General features: G+C 41.8%; 1 pseudogene; it reads left to right on the top strand.

Moving 5' to 3' along the window:
• The window catches only part of LOC135511827 (inactive carboxypeptidase-like protein X2), a 142260-nt pseudogene that overhangs the window by 109419 nt on the left and 16423 nt on the right, over positions 1–16418 (top strand).

The raw sequence follows: 16418 nt of genomic DNA, 5'->3' as shown, positions 1-16418 counted from the left end.
CTCTACTGGCTCTACAGCCGATGAAGGGGGTTTATGAGGTGTTCTCTACTGGATCTACAGCTGATGAAGGTGGTTAATGAGGTGTTCTCTACAGCTGATGAAGGTGGTTAATGAGGTGTTCTCTACTGGCTCTACAGCCGATGAAGGGGCTTAATGAGGTGTTCTCTACTGGCTCTACAGCCGATGAAGGGGGTTAATGAGGTGTTCTCTACTGGATCTACAGCTGATGAAGGTGGTTAATGAGGTGTTCTCTACAGCTGATGAAGGGGGTTAATGAGGTGTTCTCTACTGGCTCTACAGCTGATGAAGGGGGTTAATGAGGTGTTCTCTACAGCTGATGAAGGTGGTTAATGAGGTGTTCTCTACAGCTGATGAGGGTGGTTAATGAGGTGTTCTCTACAGCTGATGAAGGTGGTTAATGAGGTGTTCTCTACAGCTGATGAAGGTGGTTAATGAGGTGTTCTCTACAGCTGATGAAGGTGATTAATGAGGTGTTCTCTACAGCTGATGAAGGTGGTTAATGAGGTGTTCTCTACAGCTGATGAAGGTGGTTAATGAGGTGTTCTCTACAGCTGATGAAGGGGGTTAATGAGGTGTTCTCTACAGCTGATGAAGGTGGTTAATGAGGTGTTCTCTACAGCTGATGAAGGGGGTTAATGAGGTGTTCTCTACTGGCTCTACAGCTGATGAAGGGGGTTAATGAGGTGTTCTCTACAGCTGATGAAGGTGGTTAATGAGGTGTTCTCTACTGGCTCTACAGCTGATGAAGGTGATTAATGAGGTGTTCTCTACAGCTGATGAAGGAGGTTAATGAGGTGTTCTCTACTGGCTCTACAGCTGATGAAGGGGGTTAATGAGGTGTTCTCTACAGCTGATGAAGGTGGTTAATGAGGTGTTCTCTACAGCTGATGAAGGGGGTTAATGAGGTGTTCTCTACAGCTGATGAAGGGGATTAATGAGGTGTTCTCTACAGCTGATGAGGGTGGTTAATTAATGAGGTGTTCTCTACAGCTGATGAAGGGGATTAATGAGGTGTTCTCTACAGCCGATGAAGGGGGTTAATGAGGTGTTCTCTACAGCTGATGAAGGTGATTAATGAGGTGTTCTCTACAGCTGATGAAGGGGGTTAATGAGATGTTCTCTACTGGCTCTACAGCTGATGAAGGGGGTTAATGAGGTGTTCTCTACAGCTGATGAAGGTGATTAATGAGGTGTTCTCTACAGCTGATGAAGGTGATTAATGAGTGTTCTCTACAGCTGATGAAGGGGGTTAATGAAGTGTTCTCTACTGGCTCTACAGCTGATGAAGGTGATTAATGAGGTGTTCTCTACTGGCTCTACAGCTGATGAAGGGGGTTAATGAGGTGTTCTCTACAGCTGATGAAGGTGGTTAATGAGGTGTTCTCTACAGCTGATGAAGGTGGTTAATGAGGTGTTCTCTACAGCTGATGAAGGGGGTTAATGAGGTGTTCTCTACAGCTGATGAAGGTGATTAATGAGGTGTTCTCTACAGCTGATGAAGGTGGTTAATGAGGTGTTCTCTACTGGCTCTACAGCTGATGAAGGGGGTTAATGAGGTGTTCTCTACAGCTGATGAAGGTGATTAATGAGGTGTTCTCTACAGCTGATGAAGGTGGTTAATGAGGTGTTCTATACAGCTGATGAAGGTGGTTAATGAGGTGTTCTCTACAGCTGATGAAGGTGGTTAATGAGATGTTCTCTACAGCTGATGAGGGTGGTTAATTAATGAGGTGTTCTCTACAGCTGATGAGGGTGGTTAATTAATGAGGTGTTCTCTACAGCTGATGAGGGTGGTTAATTAATGAGGTGTTCTCTACAGCTGATGAAGGTGATTAATGAGGTGTTCTCTACAGCTGATGAAGGTGATTAATGAGGTGTTCTCTACAGCTGATGAAGGGGGTTAATTAATGAGGTGTTCTCTACTGGCTCTACAGCTGATAAAGGTGGTTAATGAGGTGTTCTCTACAGCTGATGAAGGGGGTTAATTAATGAGGTGTTCTCTACAGCTGATGAAGGTGGTTAATGAGGTGTTCTCTACAGCTGATGAAGGGGGTTAATTAATGAGGTGTTCTCTACTGGCTCTACAGCTGATGAAGGTGGTTAATTAATGAGGTGTTCTCTACAGCTGATGAAGGTGATTAATGAGGTGTTCTCTACAGCTGATGAAGGGGGTTTATGAGGTGTTCTCTACTGACTCTTCAGCTGATGAAGGTGATTAATGAGGTGTTCTCTACAGCTGATGAAGGTGGTTAATGAGGTGTTCTCTACAGCTGATGAAGGGGGTTAATGAGGTGTTCTCTACAGCTGATGAAGGTGGTTAATGAGGTGTTCTCTACAGTTGATGAAGGTGGTTAATTAATGAGGTGTTCTCTACAGCTGATGAAGGTGATTAATGAGGTGTTCTCTACAGCTGATGAAGGGGGTTAATGAGGTGTTCTCTACAGCTGATGAAGGTGGTTAATGAGGTGTTCTCTACAGCTGATGAAGGTGGTTAATGAGGTGTTCTCTACTGGCTCTACAGCTGATGAAGGTGGTTAATGAGGTGTTCTCTACAGCTGATGAAGGGGGTTAATGAGGTGTTCTCTACAGCTGATGAAGGGGGTTAATGAGGTGTTCTCTACAGCTGATGAAGGGGGTTAATGAGGTGTTCTCTACAGCTGATGAAGGTGGTTAATGAGGTGTTCTCTACAGCTGATGAAGGTGTTTAATGAGGTGTTCTCTACAGCTGATAAAGGGGGTTAATGAGGTGTTCTCTACAGCTGATGAAGGTGGTTAATTAATGAGGTGTTCTCTACAGCTGATGAAGGTGATTAATGAGGTGTTCTCTACAGCTGATGAAGGGGTTTAATGAGGTGTTCTCTACAGCTGATGAAGGTGGTTAATGAGGTGTTCTCTACTGGCTCTACAGCTGATGAAGGTGGTTAATGAGATGTGCCCCAACATCACAAGGATCTATAACATCGGCAAGAGCCACAGCGGACAGAAACTCTACGCCATTGAGATCTCAGACAACCCTGGAGAGCATGAACCAGGTAAGGCCAGAGAAAGGGCTCTGATAGGATCGCTATCCTTGATTCATTCCTAGAAGTCAAGTTCTCTGGGTTCAAGTGGTTTGGTGAATGTGGTTTCCCTCCCTCTCTTCCCCTCCCTCCCTCCCTCCCTCCCTCCTCTCCCAGGTGAACCAGAGTTCCGCTACACGGCCGGTTCCCATGGTAACGAGGTGCTGGGCCGAGAGCTGCTCCTGCTGCTGATGCAGTTCATGTGTCAGGAGTACCTGTCGGGTAGCCCACGGATACGTCACCTGGTGCACGAGACCAGGATACACCTGCTCCCCTCCGTCAACCCCGACGGGTACGACAAAGCCCTTGAAGTGGTAGGTGTGTGTGTCCGAAAGACCCCCAAAACCCCACAGCTGATATTGCAAATATTGACTGCATCCTTAAGGCTGTACTGAAACATACCACGGATACAACTGACTCTTCTGGGACACGTGTTGAGGGTCTTGTGCTTGTCAGCCCTATGTGATTGTCAGATGAAAGATTCTCCTCTTCAAAGTCAGAAGGTCAAAGCTTCCTCTCCAGTGATTCCAGTGGCGGCTGGTGTCGTTTAGGATGAAGGAGGGCGACTCCTTCCTTATTTCTATTACAGCATATTGGATAACTGTCGCTCATATTCCATTCACCCAGTTCAATGTAACAGTGATATGTTTAGGCTACTACATGATACTGCAATGTTCCCCTATATCCGTCATGAGGTTGCTACAACCTACACTATGAATCAAGGGTCAAGAGAAATTAGAGAAGAAGACAGACATTGACACATTCAATTGCCTGGCACTCTCTTGCCTTCATCTAGCTGATCTAGGGTGAAATCACTTGTTTTCTTGTGGGGGGGGATTCACTTTAGGGTGTTGAGCAGCTTTAATATTGCAGGTAGATTGTAGCTTCCATCAACGTAATGATCTGCATCATTTTTATTAAGTATATATACAGTGGGGAGAACAAGTATTTGATTCACTGCCGATCTTGCAGGTTTTCCTAATTACAAAGCATGTAGAGGTCTGTAATTTTTATCATAGGTACACTTCAACTGTGAGAGAGGGAATCTAAAACAAAAATCCAGAAAATCACATTGTATGATTTTTAGGTAATTAATTTGCATTTTATTGCATGCAATACGTATTTGATCACCTACCAACCAGTAAAAATTATTTCTGTCCTAGATTAATTCTCTGACCCTTTGATTGGGTGGACAACATGTACGTTCATGCTGCAAAAACTCTGATAGGTTGGTGGAGGGCATCCTCCAGAAGTTGTCATAATTACTGTGTAAGTCTATGGAAGGGGGTGAGAACCATGAGCCTCCTAGGTTTTGTATTGAAGTCAATGTACCTAGAGGAGGACCGAAGCTAGCTGTCCTCCGGCTACACTGTGGCGCTACCCTACAGAGTACTGCTGAGGCTACTGTAGACCTTCATTGCAAAACATTGTGTTTTAATCAATTATTTGTTATGTGAATATATATATATATAGTATAGTTTCATTTCAAAAATGATAACTTGTTATCCTTAATTAATTTAAAACCAATTGGGGACCTCATGTCTTAATTATCTGCTCTCACGTGTCACCATGTGTCACTCTCCCGTTGTCCCTCAGGGTTCAGAGCTGAGTGGCTGGTCCCTGGGTCGGTGGAGTCAGGACGGAGTAGACATCCACCATAACTTCCCTGACCTCAACTCCATCCTGTGGGAGGCTGAAACAAAGAAATGGATCCCCAGGAAGATGCTCAACCACCATGTGCCCATTCCCGAATGGTATCAGTCCAAGAACTCCACGGTCAGTAAATGCCACACAAGATTCTGAGGAGTTTTCGAAAGACATTGATAGGGGAATCTCAGACATCCAGAACTAAAAAAGAAAAATGAGAAAAGATACAAATGAGACTAGCGAAGTCACCACCCTCCTTAACGGAAACTTGCAGCCAGATTCGAGCCACTCTCTGGGCCAAAAACTGAGCACCTGAACAAAGTTCCTTGTTAGTCGTCGCATCCCACAGTTTGTTGATAGGGAACTTCTGGTTCTCATCCTGTCACTATGACTCCATGACAGATAGGGGACTTCTGGTTCTCATCCTGTCACTATGACTCCATGACAGATAGGGGACTTCTGGTTCTCATCCTGTCACTATGACTCCATGACAGATAGAGGACTTCTGGTTCTCATCCTGTCACTATGACAGATAGAGGACTTCTGGTTCTCATCCTGTCACTATGACTCCATGACAGATAGAGGACTTCTGGTTCTCATCCTGTCACTATGACAGATAGAGGACTTCTGGTTCTCATCCTGTCACTATGACTCCATGACAGATAGAGGACTTCTGGTTCTCATCCTGTCACTATGACAGATAGAGGACTTCTGGTTCTCATCCTGTCACTATGACTCCATGACAGATAGAGGACTTCTGGTTCTCATCATGTCACTATGACTCCATGACAGATAGAGGACTTCTGGTTCTCATTCTGTCACTATGACAGATAGAGGACTCCTGGTTCTCATCCTGTCACTATGACAGATAGAGGACTTCTGGTTCTCATCCTGTCACCATGACAGATAGAGGACTTCTGGTTCTCATCCTGTCACCATGACAGATAGAGGACTTCTGGTTCTCATCCTCTCACCATGACAGATAGAGGACTTCTGGTTCTCATCCTGTCACTATGACTCCATGACAGATAGAGAACTTCTGGTTCTCATCCTGTCACTATGACTCCATGACAGATAGAGGACTTCTGGTTCTCATCCTGTCACTATGACAGATAGAGGACTCCTGGTTCTCATCGTGTCACTATGACAGATAGGGGACTTCTGGTTCTCATTCTGTCACTATGACAGATAGAGGACTCCTGGTTCTCATCCTGTCACTATGACAGATAGAGGACTTCTGGTTCTCATCGTGTCACTATGACAGATAGGGGACTTCTGGTTCTCATTCTGTCACTATGACAGATAGAGGACTCCTGGTTCTCATCGTGTCACTATGACTGATAGGGGACTTCTGGTTCTCATTCTGTCACTATGACAGATAGAGGACTTCTGGTTCTCATTCTGCCACTATGACTCCATGACAGAGGACTTCTGGTTCTCATCCTGTCACTATGACAGATAGAGGACTTCGGGTTTTCCTCCTCACTTCTCCCCTCTCCTTTCCTCTCTCCTCTCCTTTCTCCTCTTTCCTCCCGTCCCTTTCCTTTTCTCTTCTCTTCTCCTCTCTTCTCTTCTCCTCTCCTCTCGTTCTCCTCTCCTCAGGTAGCAGCAGAGACGCGTGCGCTGGTCTCCTGGATGGAGAAGATCCCGTTCGTCCTGGGTGGTAACCTCCAGGGAGGGGAGTTGGTGGTGACCTTCCCCTACGACAGGACCCGTTCCCAGGGTGTATCCAGGGAGCAGACCCCCACCCCAGACGACCACGTCTTCCGCTGGCTCGCCTTCTCCTACGCATCCACCCACCGCCTGATGACCGACGCCAGACGACGAGTCTGCCACACCGAGGACTTTGCCAAGGAAGATGGCACCATCAACGGGCGTCCTGGCACACCGCGGCAGGGAGTTAGTGTTGATGTTTTCCCATTCAATTCATTTCAATTCAATTCATTTAAATTAAATTAAATTAAATTCAGTTCAATTCAGTTCAATTAAATTCAATTCAGTTCAGTTCAGTTCATTTCAGTTCAACTGATTTCAGTTCAGTTCAGTTCAATTAATTTCAATTCAGTTCAATTAATTTCTGATTCAAATAAATGAATGTATTGATGTATTATCACAGGCCAGTACCAGAGTAGTTCTGTAACGGTTTTCTTCCGCTGAAGGAGAGGAGGAGCCCCATAAACATACAAAAAACCTTAGAACAGGTACAACACACAAATCCCCCATGTCACACTCTGACCTCACCAAAATAATAAAGAAAACAAAGATAACTAAGGCCAGGGCGTGACAAGTTCTTCATTTCAACACATGTTGATTTGATTTATTATTACAGACCAGTACCAGAGTAGCTCTTCATTTCAACACGTGTTGATTTGATTTCTTATCACAGACCAGTACCAGAGTAGCTCTTTATTTCAACACATGTTGATTTGATGTATTATCACAGACCAGTACCAGAGTAGTTCTTCATTTCAACACATGTTGATTTGATTTCTTATCACAGACCAGTACCAGAGTAGCTCTTCATTTCAACACATGTTGATTTGATGTATTATCACAGACCAGTACCAGAGTAGCTCTTCATTTCAACACATGTTGATTTGATTTATTATCACAGACCAGTACCAGAGTAGCTCTTCATTTCAAACATTTTTGGGGAAAAAAAACAAATTTCTTTGACCATCATTGTACAATTTCTCGTAAATGACGATAGATAAATGGTTGATTCTTTTTTTCCTGGCACCATGAACACAGGTTCATGTACTTCGACGTGAAGCGGTCAAATTAGCGCTCTCTTTTCGTTTTTGAAAAATGGCCTTAACTCAAAAAGCGTTGAGACCTCAACGCCATCTTGTTCCTGGGCTAACAGCCCATTAGGCCAAACCTATGTTTCTGGGCTAACAGCCGATTAGACCAAACCTATGCTCACCAAGTTTCATCTTCAAAGTCTTTTCCATTTAGGAGAAATGGCCATGTCGTGATTGGTGATGTTTTGTACATTTGCAATATAATCCATTCGCCATCTGGTGGAATTTACCAGAACAGCGAAAAATGACCAACATTTTAAAATGTTATAAAACGGAAACCGAATGTCCGAGAGACTTCGTTCGATGACTTCCCGGAAGATCTGGCCCTGGTGCACGGCCCGACGCTGTCGGCAAATTTTCAAACATTCGCGGACGTCTAGTAAGGGACCGTACATTTGCAATATGGAGATTCTCATCGATCATACAGCAAATGCCGAAAAGGGCACTTCAGGTATGATTTTTTTTTATGTCTCATGCATTGGCTTTCGAAAGTATTCACCCCCTTGGCATTTTTCCTATTTTGTTGCCTTACAACCTGGAATTAAAATATATTTTGGAGGGGGTTCTATCATTTGATTGACACAACATGCCTACCACTTTGTAGACTCAAAATACGTTTTATTGTGAATCAAGCAACAAATAAGACAAAAAACTGAACTTGTGTGTGCATAACTTTTCACCTCCCCAAAGTCAATAATATGTAGAGACACCTTTTGCTAAAATTACATCTGCAAGTCTCTTGGGGCATGTCTCTATAATCTTTGCACATCTAGCCACTGGGATTTTTGCCCATTCTTCAAGGCAAAACTGCTCCAGCTCCTTCAAGTTGGATGGGTTCCGCTGGTGTACAGCAATCTTTAAGTCATACAACATATTTTCAATTGGATTGAGGTCTGGGCTTTGACTAGGCCATTCCAAGACATTTAAATGTGTCCCCTTAAACCACTCGAGTGTTGCTTTAGCAGTATGCTTAGGGTCATTGTCCTGCTGGAAGGCGAACTTCATCCCAGTCTCAAATCTCTGGAAGACTGAAACAGGTTTCCCTCAAGAATTTCCCTGTATTTAGCGCCATCCATTATTCCTTCAATTCTGACCAGTTTCCCAGTTCCTGCCGATGGGAAAACATACCACAGACCAGTACCTGAGTAGCTCTTCATTTTAACACATGCTGATTTGATTTATTATCTTTATAAAACACTGGTGAAAAAAGAACATATCAGCTGATGTCTTTTCATTGGGCAAATGGCCGACAGATAAATGACTGTCTGTGCCGCTGTGTTGGCAGGTATGAACGACTAGCCCCCTGTCTCTCAGTGTTACAGTGCAGTAGCACCACTGTCTCTGTGTTGGCAGGTATGAACGACTAGCCCCCTGTCTCTCAGTGTTACAGTGCAGTAGCACCACTGTCTCTGTGTTGGCAGGTATGAACGACTTCAGCTACTTGCACACCAACTGCTTTGAGCTGTCGATGTACGTGGGCTGTGACAAATTCCCCCATGAGAGTGAGCTGGCGGAGGAGTGGGAAAACAACCGGGAGTCCCTGCTCGTCTTCATGGAGCAGGTACAGTATGTAGAGTCCAGAGAGGGCGTGTAGAGTCCAGAGAGGGCGTGTAGAGTCCAGAGAGGGCGTGTAGAGTCCAGAGAGGGCGTGTAGAGTCCAGAGAGGGCGTGTAGAATATGTGCACATGTTCATGAAATACAATATATGGCTGTAATCACCCCCAGACACACATGGCTAACTTGATGGGTCATTTAATCATCTGGTGAAATGCAGTCTTAAGTTCAGACATGTAACAAATAACTGCCATAATCCCAACTCATATTACTACCAATACAAACTGATTTTCATAGCTGTAGTATGAATCTGCAGTTAGCTACAGAGTTAATCATCTCGGTTCGATATTAGCTAGCTAACATTTGGTTATAACTAGCGATGCAAATAGATTTTCCGATTCAAGTAATTTTACTACACAGATCATACACGTAAAGTTAGCTAGCTGGCCAGTAAGGTAACGTTAGCTAGCTGGCCAGTAAGATAACGCTAGTTAGCCAGCCAGTAAGGTCATGATAGCTAGCCAGCCAGTAAGATAACGTTAGCTAGCCAGCCAGTAAGATAACGTTAGCTAGCGAGCCAGTAAGATACCGTTAGCTAGCCAGGCAGTAAGATAATGTTAGCTAGCGAGCCATTAAGATAATCTAACGTTAGCTAGCGAGCCAGTAAGGTCATGATAGCTAACCAGCCAGTAAGATAACATTAGCTAGCCAGCCAGTAAGATAATGTTAGCTAGCGAGCCATTAAGATAATCTAACGTTAGCTAGTGAACAATATGCTTTGACTTGCAATGAAATCCACTTTCTGACTAAATTAGAAATGTATAATATCTGACAATGTAGCTAGACTCTGACCCATATACATGGATGAACGCGTCACGGCAGACTGGAACTATTTTATTCTGTTCTGTTTGCAGCTACATCTTGTTTGGTCAGCGTTGTGTCAAGTCACTCTGGTTCACACAGACTGGAACCATTTTATTCTGTTCTGTTTGTAGCTACATCTTGTTTGGTCAGCGTTGTGTCAAGTCACTCTGTTTCACACTGCCTGAAACCATCTTATTCTGTTTTGTTTGTAGCTACATCTTGTTTGGTCAGCGTTGTCAAGTCACTCAGGTCCACACAGACTGGAACCATTTTATTCTGTTCTGTTTGTAGCACATCTTGTTTGGTCACTTGTGTCAAGTCACTCACACACTGCCTGAAACCATCTTATTCTGTTTTGTTTGTAGCTACATCTCGTTTGGTCAGCGTTGTGGCAGGTCACTCAGGTTCACACTGTTTCTGCAAGTGCAGAAAGTAGCCCGTCACAACTTTTTCCAACTTTAACTCCTGTTAAATTCAGGGCATAAATGTTGCTGAGAAAAGTAGCAAAACCATTGTAGTTCTCGATGGCTAATGTTGTATCTTTCAAAAACACAGCAGTAGAAAGGACTGTCAACATATACTAAGCAACTCACGTTATAGACAGAAGCATGCTACATGGCAGACCAATCCAAACTCCTCTCCCGGCATGTCAAGCCCATCCATTATCTCAGCCAATCATGGTAGAAATTAAGCTAGTATTTTAACAAATTGTATTCGTATTTACAGATTGAATAAATGTTTGTTTATTAAGGCACATGAAAGTTTACATGTTCCAGAGGCATTTCCATCAACGACAACAAGACTTTCAAATGCCTCTTCTGTAAAGTAGTGACATGCGACATACGTCTAGCTTTCTGAAACGAGTCATATTATATTGTTTAAATATTTATTTCAAGGATCACATTGAAAATAATAGTTTTTAAGCATTCATGTGTCATACTCTGGGGTTTATTGTACTTTTAAATACTGTTAAAACTTGTTTTTACCCCAAAATAAAATATAATATCATCAAATTAATATTATATATGCTAGATTACATTATTATTGTTGTTATCATTATTATTATTCAGTCAGTTGATCTTTCACCTCTGACCTTTCATACACAGGTGCATCGTGGGATCAAAGGCATTGTCTGGGACATGCAGGGGCGGGGCATAGCCAACGCCACCATCCAAGTGGAAGGGATCGGCCATGACATCAGAACAGGTAGAGATACATTTATTTTATTGATTTATTTCACCTTTATTTAACCAGGTAGGCAAGTTGAGAACAAGTTCTCATTTACAATTGCGACCCTGACCAAGATAAAGCAAAGCAGTTCGATACAAACAACAACCCAGAGTTACACATGGAGTAAAACAAAACATACAGTCAATAATACAGTATAAACAAGTCTATATACGATGTGAGCAAATTAAGTGAGATAAGGGAGGTAAAGGCAAAAAAAGGCCATGGTGGCGAAGTAAATACAATATAGCAAGTAAAACACTGGAATGGTAGATTTGCAATGGAAGAATGTGCAAAGTAGAGATAAAAATAATGGGGTGCAAAGGGGCAAAATAAATAAATACAGTAGGGAAAGAGGTAGTTGTTTGTGCTAAATTATAGATGGGCTATGTACAGGTGCCATAATCTGTGAGCTGCTGTGACAGCTGGTGCTTAAATCTAGTGAGGGAGATAAGTGTTTCCAGTTTCAGAGATTTTTGTAGTTCGTTCCAGTCATTGGCAGCAGAGAACTGGAAGGAAAGGCGGCCAAAGGAAGAATTGGTTTTGGGGGTGACCAGAGAGATATACCTGCTAGAGCGCGTGCTACAGGTGGGTGCTGCTATGGTGACCAGCGAGCTGAGATAAGGCAGGGCTTTACCGAGCAGAGACTTGTAGATGACCTGGAGCCAGTGTGTTTGGCGACGACTGTGAAGCGAGGACCAGCCAACGAGAGCATACAGGTCACAGTAGTGGGTAGTATATGGGGCTTTAGTGACCAAATGGATGGCACTGTGATAGACTGCATCCAATTTATTGAGTAGGGTATTGGAGGCTATTTTGTAAATGACATCGCCGAAGTCGAGGATCGGTTTTACGTTTATAGTCAGTTATACGAGAGTATGTTTGGCAGCATGAGTGAAGGATGCTTTTTTGCGAAATAGGAAGCCAATTCTAGATTTAACTTTGGATTGGAGATGTTTGATGTGAGTCTGGAAGAAGTGTTTACAGTCTAACCAGACACCTAGGTATTTGTAGTTGTCCACATATTCTAAGTCAGAACCGTCCAGAGTAGTGATGTTGGACGGGCGAGCAGGTGCGGGCAGCGATCAGTTGAAGAGCATGCATTTAGTTTTACTTGTATTTAAGAGCAATTGGAGGCAACGGAAGGAGAGTTGTATGGCATTGAAGCTCGTCTGGAGATTTGTTAACACAGTGTCCAAAGAATGGTCAGAAGTATACAGAATGGTGTCGTCTGCATAGAGGTGGATCAGAGAATCACCAGCAGCAAGAGCAACATCATTGATGCATACAGAGAAGAGATTTGGTCCAAGAATTGAACCCTGTGGTACCCCCATAGAGACTGTCAGAGGTCCAGACAACAGACCCTCCAATTTGACACACTGAACTCTATCATAGAAGTAGTTGGTGAACCAGGCGAGGCAATCATTTGAGAAATCAAGGCTATCGAGTCTGCCGATGAGGATGTGGTGATTGACAGAGTTGAAAGCCTTGGCCAGGTCAATGAATACGGCTGCACAGTAATGTTTCTTATCGATGGCGGTTAAGATATCGTTTAGGACCTTGAGCGTGGCTGAGGTGCACCCATGACCAGCTCTGAAACCAGCTTGCATAGCGGAGAAGGTATGGTGGGATTCGAAATGGTCGGTAATCTGTTGACTTGGCTTTCGAAGACCTTAGAAAGGCAGAGTAGGATAGATATAGGTCTGTAGCAGTTTGGGTCAAGAGTGTCCCCCCCTTTGAAGAGAGGGATGACCGCAGCCACAGAAATACATGCTGTTGTAGTATCTGTGTTCTCATTCTGTGTCCATACATACTATATAGAGATGTATTATAGTAGACTCTGTGTTCTCATTCTGTGTCCATACATACCATATAGAGATGTATTATAGTAGACTCTGTGTTCTCATTCTGTGTCCATACATACCATATAGAGATGTATTATAGTAGACTCTGTGTTCTCATTCTGTGTCCATACATACTATATATACCATATAGAGATGTATTATAGTATACTCTGTGTTCTCATTCTGTGTCCATACATACCATATAGAGATGTATTATAGTATACTCTGTTCTCATTCTGTGTCCATACATAACATATAGAGATGTATTATAGTAGACTCTGTGTTCTCATTCTGTGTCCATACATACCATATAGAGATGTGTTATAGTAGACTCTGTGTTCTCATTTTGTGTCCATACATACTATATATACCATATAGAGATGTATTATAGTATACTCTGTGTTCTCATTCTGTGCCCATACATACCATATAGAGATGTATTATAGTATACTCTGTGTTCTCATTCTGTGCCCATACATACTATATATACCATATAGAGATGTATTATAGTAGACTCTCACCTCATTCTGTGTCCATACATACCATATAGAGATGTATTATAGTAGACTCTGTGTTCTCATTCTGTGTCCATACATACCATATAGAGATGTATTATAGTATACTCTGTGTTCTCATTCTGTGTCCATACATACCGTATAGAGATGTATTATAGTAGACTCTGTGTTCTCATTCTGTGTCCATACATACCATATAGAGATGTATTATAGTATACTCTGTGTTCTCATTCTGTGTCCATACATACCATATAGAGATGTATTATAGTAGACTCTGTGTTCTCATTCTGTGTCCATACATACTATATATACCATATAGAGATGTATTATAGTATACTCTGTGTTCTCATTCTGTGCCCATACATACCATATAGAGATGTATTATAGTATACTCTGTGTTCTCATTCTGTGCCCATACATACTATATATACCATATAGAGATGTATTATAGTAGACTCTCACCTCATTCTGTGTCCATACATACCATATAGAGATGTATTATAGTAGACTCTGTGTTCTCATTCTGTGTCCATACATACCATATAGAGATGTATTATAGTATACTCTGTGTTCTCATTCTGTGTCCATACATACCGTATAGAGATGTATTATAGTAGACTCTGTGTTCTCATTCTGTGTCCATACATACCATATAGAGATGTATTATAGTATACTATGTGTTCTCATTCTGTGTCCATACATACCGTATAGAGATGTATTATAGTAGACTCTGTGTTCTCATTCTGTGTCCATACATACCATATAGAGATGTATTATAGTATACTCTGTGTTCTCATTCTGTGTCCATACATACCATATAGAGATGTATTATAGTATACTCTGTGTTCTCATTCTGTGTCCATACATACCATATAGAGATGTATTATAGTAGACTCTGTGTTCTCATTCTGTGTCCATACATAACATATAGAGATGTATTATAGTAGAATAGGTGTTCTCATTCTGTGTCCATAGATCTGACATTACTCCACCAAACCCAGCTATCAGAGTCCAAAATGCCACTCCAGTATCTGACATGTCCAGTGTGTATTACCACGTGTGTATCAACCAATGAGAATACAATAACACAATCAATGGCATAGTAGTACACAGGATATTGTTTTATCTTCATTCCATCAGTAGCATTCTATAGAAAACATCATTAGCATTCTATAGAAAACATCTGTAGCATTCTATAGAAAACATCTGTAGCATTCTATAGAAAACATCAGTAGCATTCTATAGAAAACATCATTAGCATTCTATAGAAAACAGCATAAGCATTCTACAGAAAATATCATTAGCATTCTATAGAAAACAGCATAAGCATTCTACAGAAAACATCTGTAGCATTCTATAGAAAACATCAGTAGCATGCTATAGAAAATATCAGTAGCATTCTATAGAAAACATCATTATCATTCTATAGAAAACAGCATAAGCATTCTACAGAAAACATCTGTAGCATTCTATAGAAAACATCAGTAGCATGCTATAGAAAACATCAGTAGCATTCTAGAGAAAACATCTGTAGCATTCTATAGAAAACATCAGTTGCATTCTAGAGAAAACATCAGTAGCATTCTAGAGAAAACATCATTAGCATTCTATAGAAAACATCATTAGCATTCTATAGAAAACAGCATAAGCATTCTACAGAAAACATCATTAGCATTCTATAGAAAACAGCATAAGCATTCTATAGAAAACATCATCAGCATTCTATAGAAAACATCTGTAGCATTCTAGAGAAAACATCAGTAGCATTCTAGAGAAAACATCATTAGCATTCCATAGAAAACATCAGTAGCATTCTAGAGAAAACATCAGTAGCATTCTAGAGAAAACATCAGTAGCATTCTAGAGAAAACATCAGTAGCATTCTAGAGAAAACATCATTAGCATTCTATAGAAAACAGCATAAGCATTCTATAGAAAACATCATTAGCAGAGAATGTATTATGGACAAGAGTATATATATTCATTTTGACAGGAAACCAAATGGACAAATTGAACGTGATAATCAGATAAGCAATATTTATAGCATGTAAATCAATCAAAAATAATTAACGCTGCAAAAGTAATAACTTCTTCCAGAGCCAAAGACCATAACGTCGGATCATTAAACTCTCACAGACGCTGAACATGCTGGGATTTCATGCTTGACAAAAGTACGTCCGCAGCAGGAAATAGCTACCATTTTATAGAAAGACCTGAATATATTACTATACAGTAGATACTGCCTGTAAGGCATGATGACACAAGTACCCATCCCTATTTGCCTTGTATTTTCGAAGTCATATGTGTGGGGGTAAGCTTACATTGTGCAGTTAAAGCAATGGGCAGAAGTGTTGCTTCGGGGATTAATGAAAGTCCCATGTCTCTTCCTTTCAGCTTAATTCTACAGTGTTAGTCTCAAACACACACATGCACGCAAACACACGCACACACACACACACACACACACACACACACAAATATTCCTAGCACCCAATGATTACATCTAGCTTGTGACTCTACAAACTTGTTGGATGAATTCGCTGTTTGTTTTGGTTGTGTTACAGATGATTTTGTTCTCAATAGAAAATGAACGGTAAATAATGTATTGTGTCATTTCGGAGTCACTTCAATTGTATATAAGATTATAATGTTTCTAAACACTTCTACCTTAATATGGATGCTACCATTATGGATAATCCTGAAATCCTGTAAGGATCGGTGCTGGTACTGTAGACGAGAAGCATCCTGTAAGGATCGGTGCTGGTACTGTAGACGAGAAGCATCCTGTAAGGATCGGTGCTGGTACTGTAGACGAGAGGCATCCTGTAAGGATTGGTGCTGGTACTGTAGATGAGAGCATCCTGTAAGGCTCGGTGCTGGTAC

Source organism: Oncorhynchus masou, chromosome 24 (assembly GCF_036934945.1).
Source record: "Oncorhynchus masou masou isolate Uvic2021 chromosome 24, UVic_Omas_1.1, whole genome shotgun sequence".
NCBI lineage: Eukaryota > Metazoa > Chordata > Actinopteri > Salmoniformes > Salmonidae > Oncorhynchus > Oncorhynchus masou.
The sequence above is the reverse complement of the archived record's forward strand: the minus strand, read 5'-3'. Positions and strand labels throughout refer to the sequence as shown.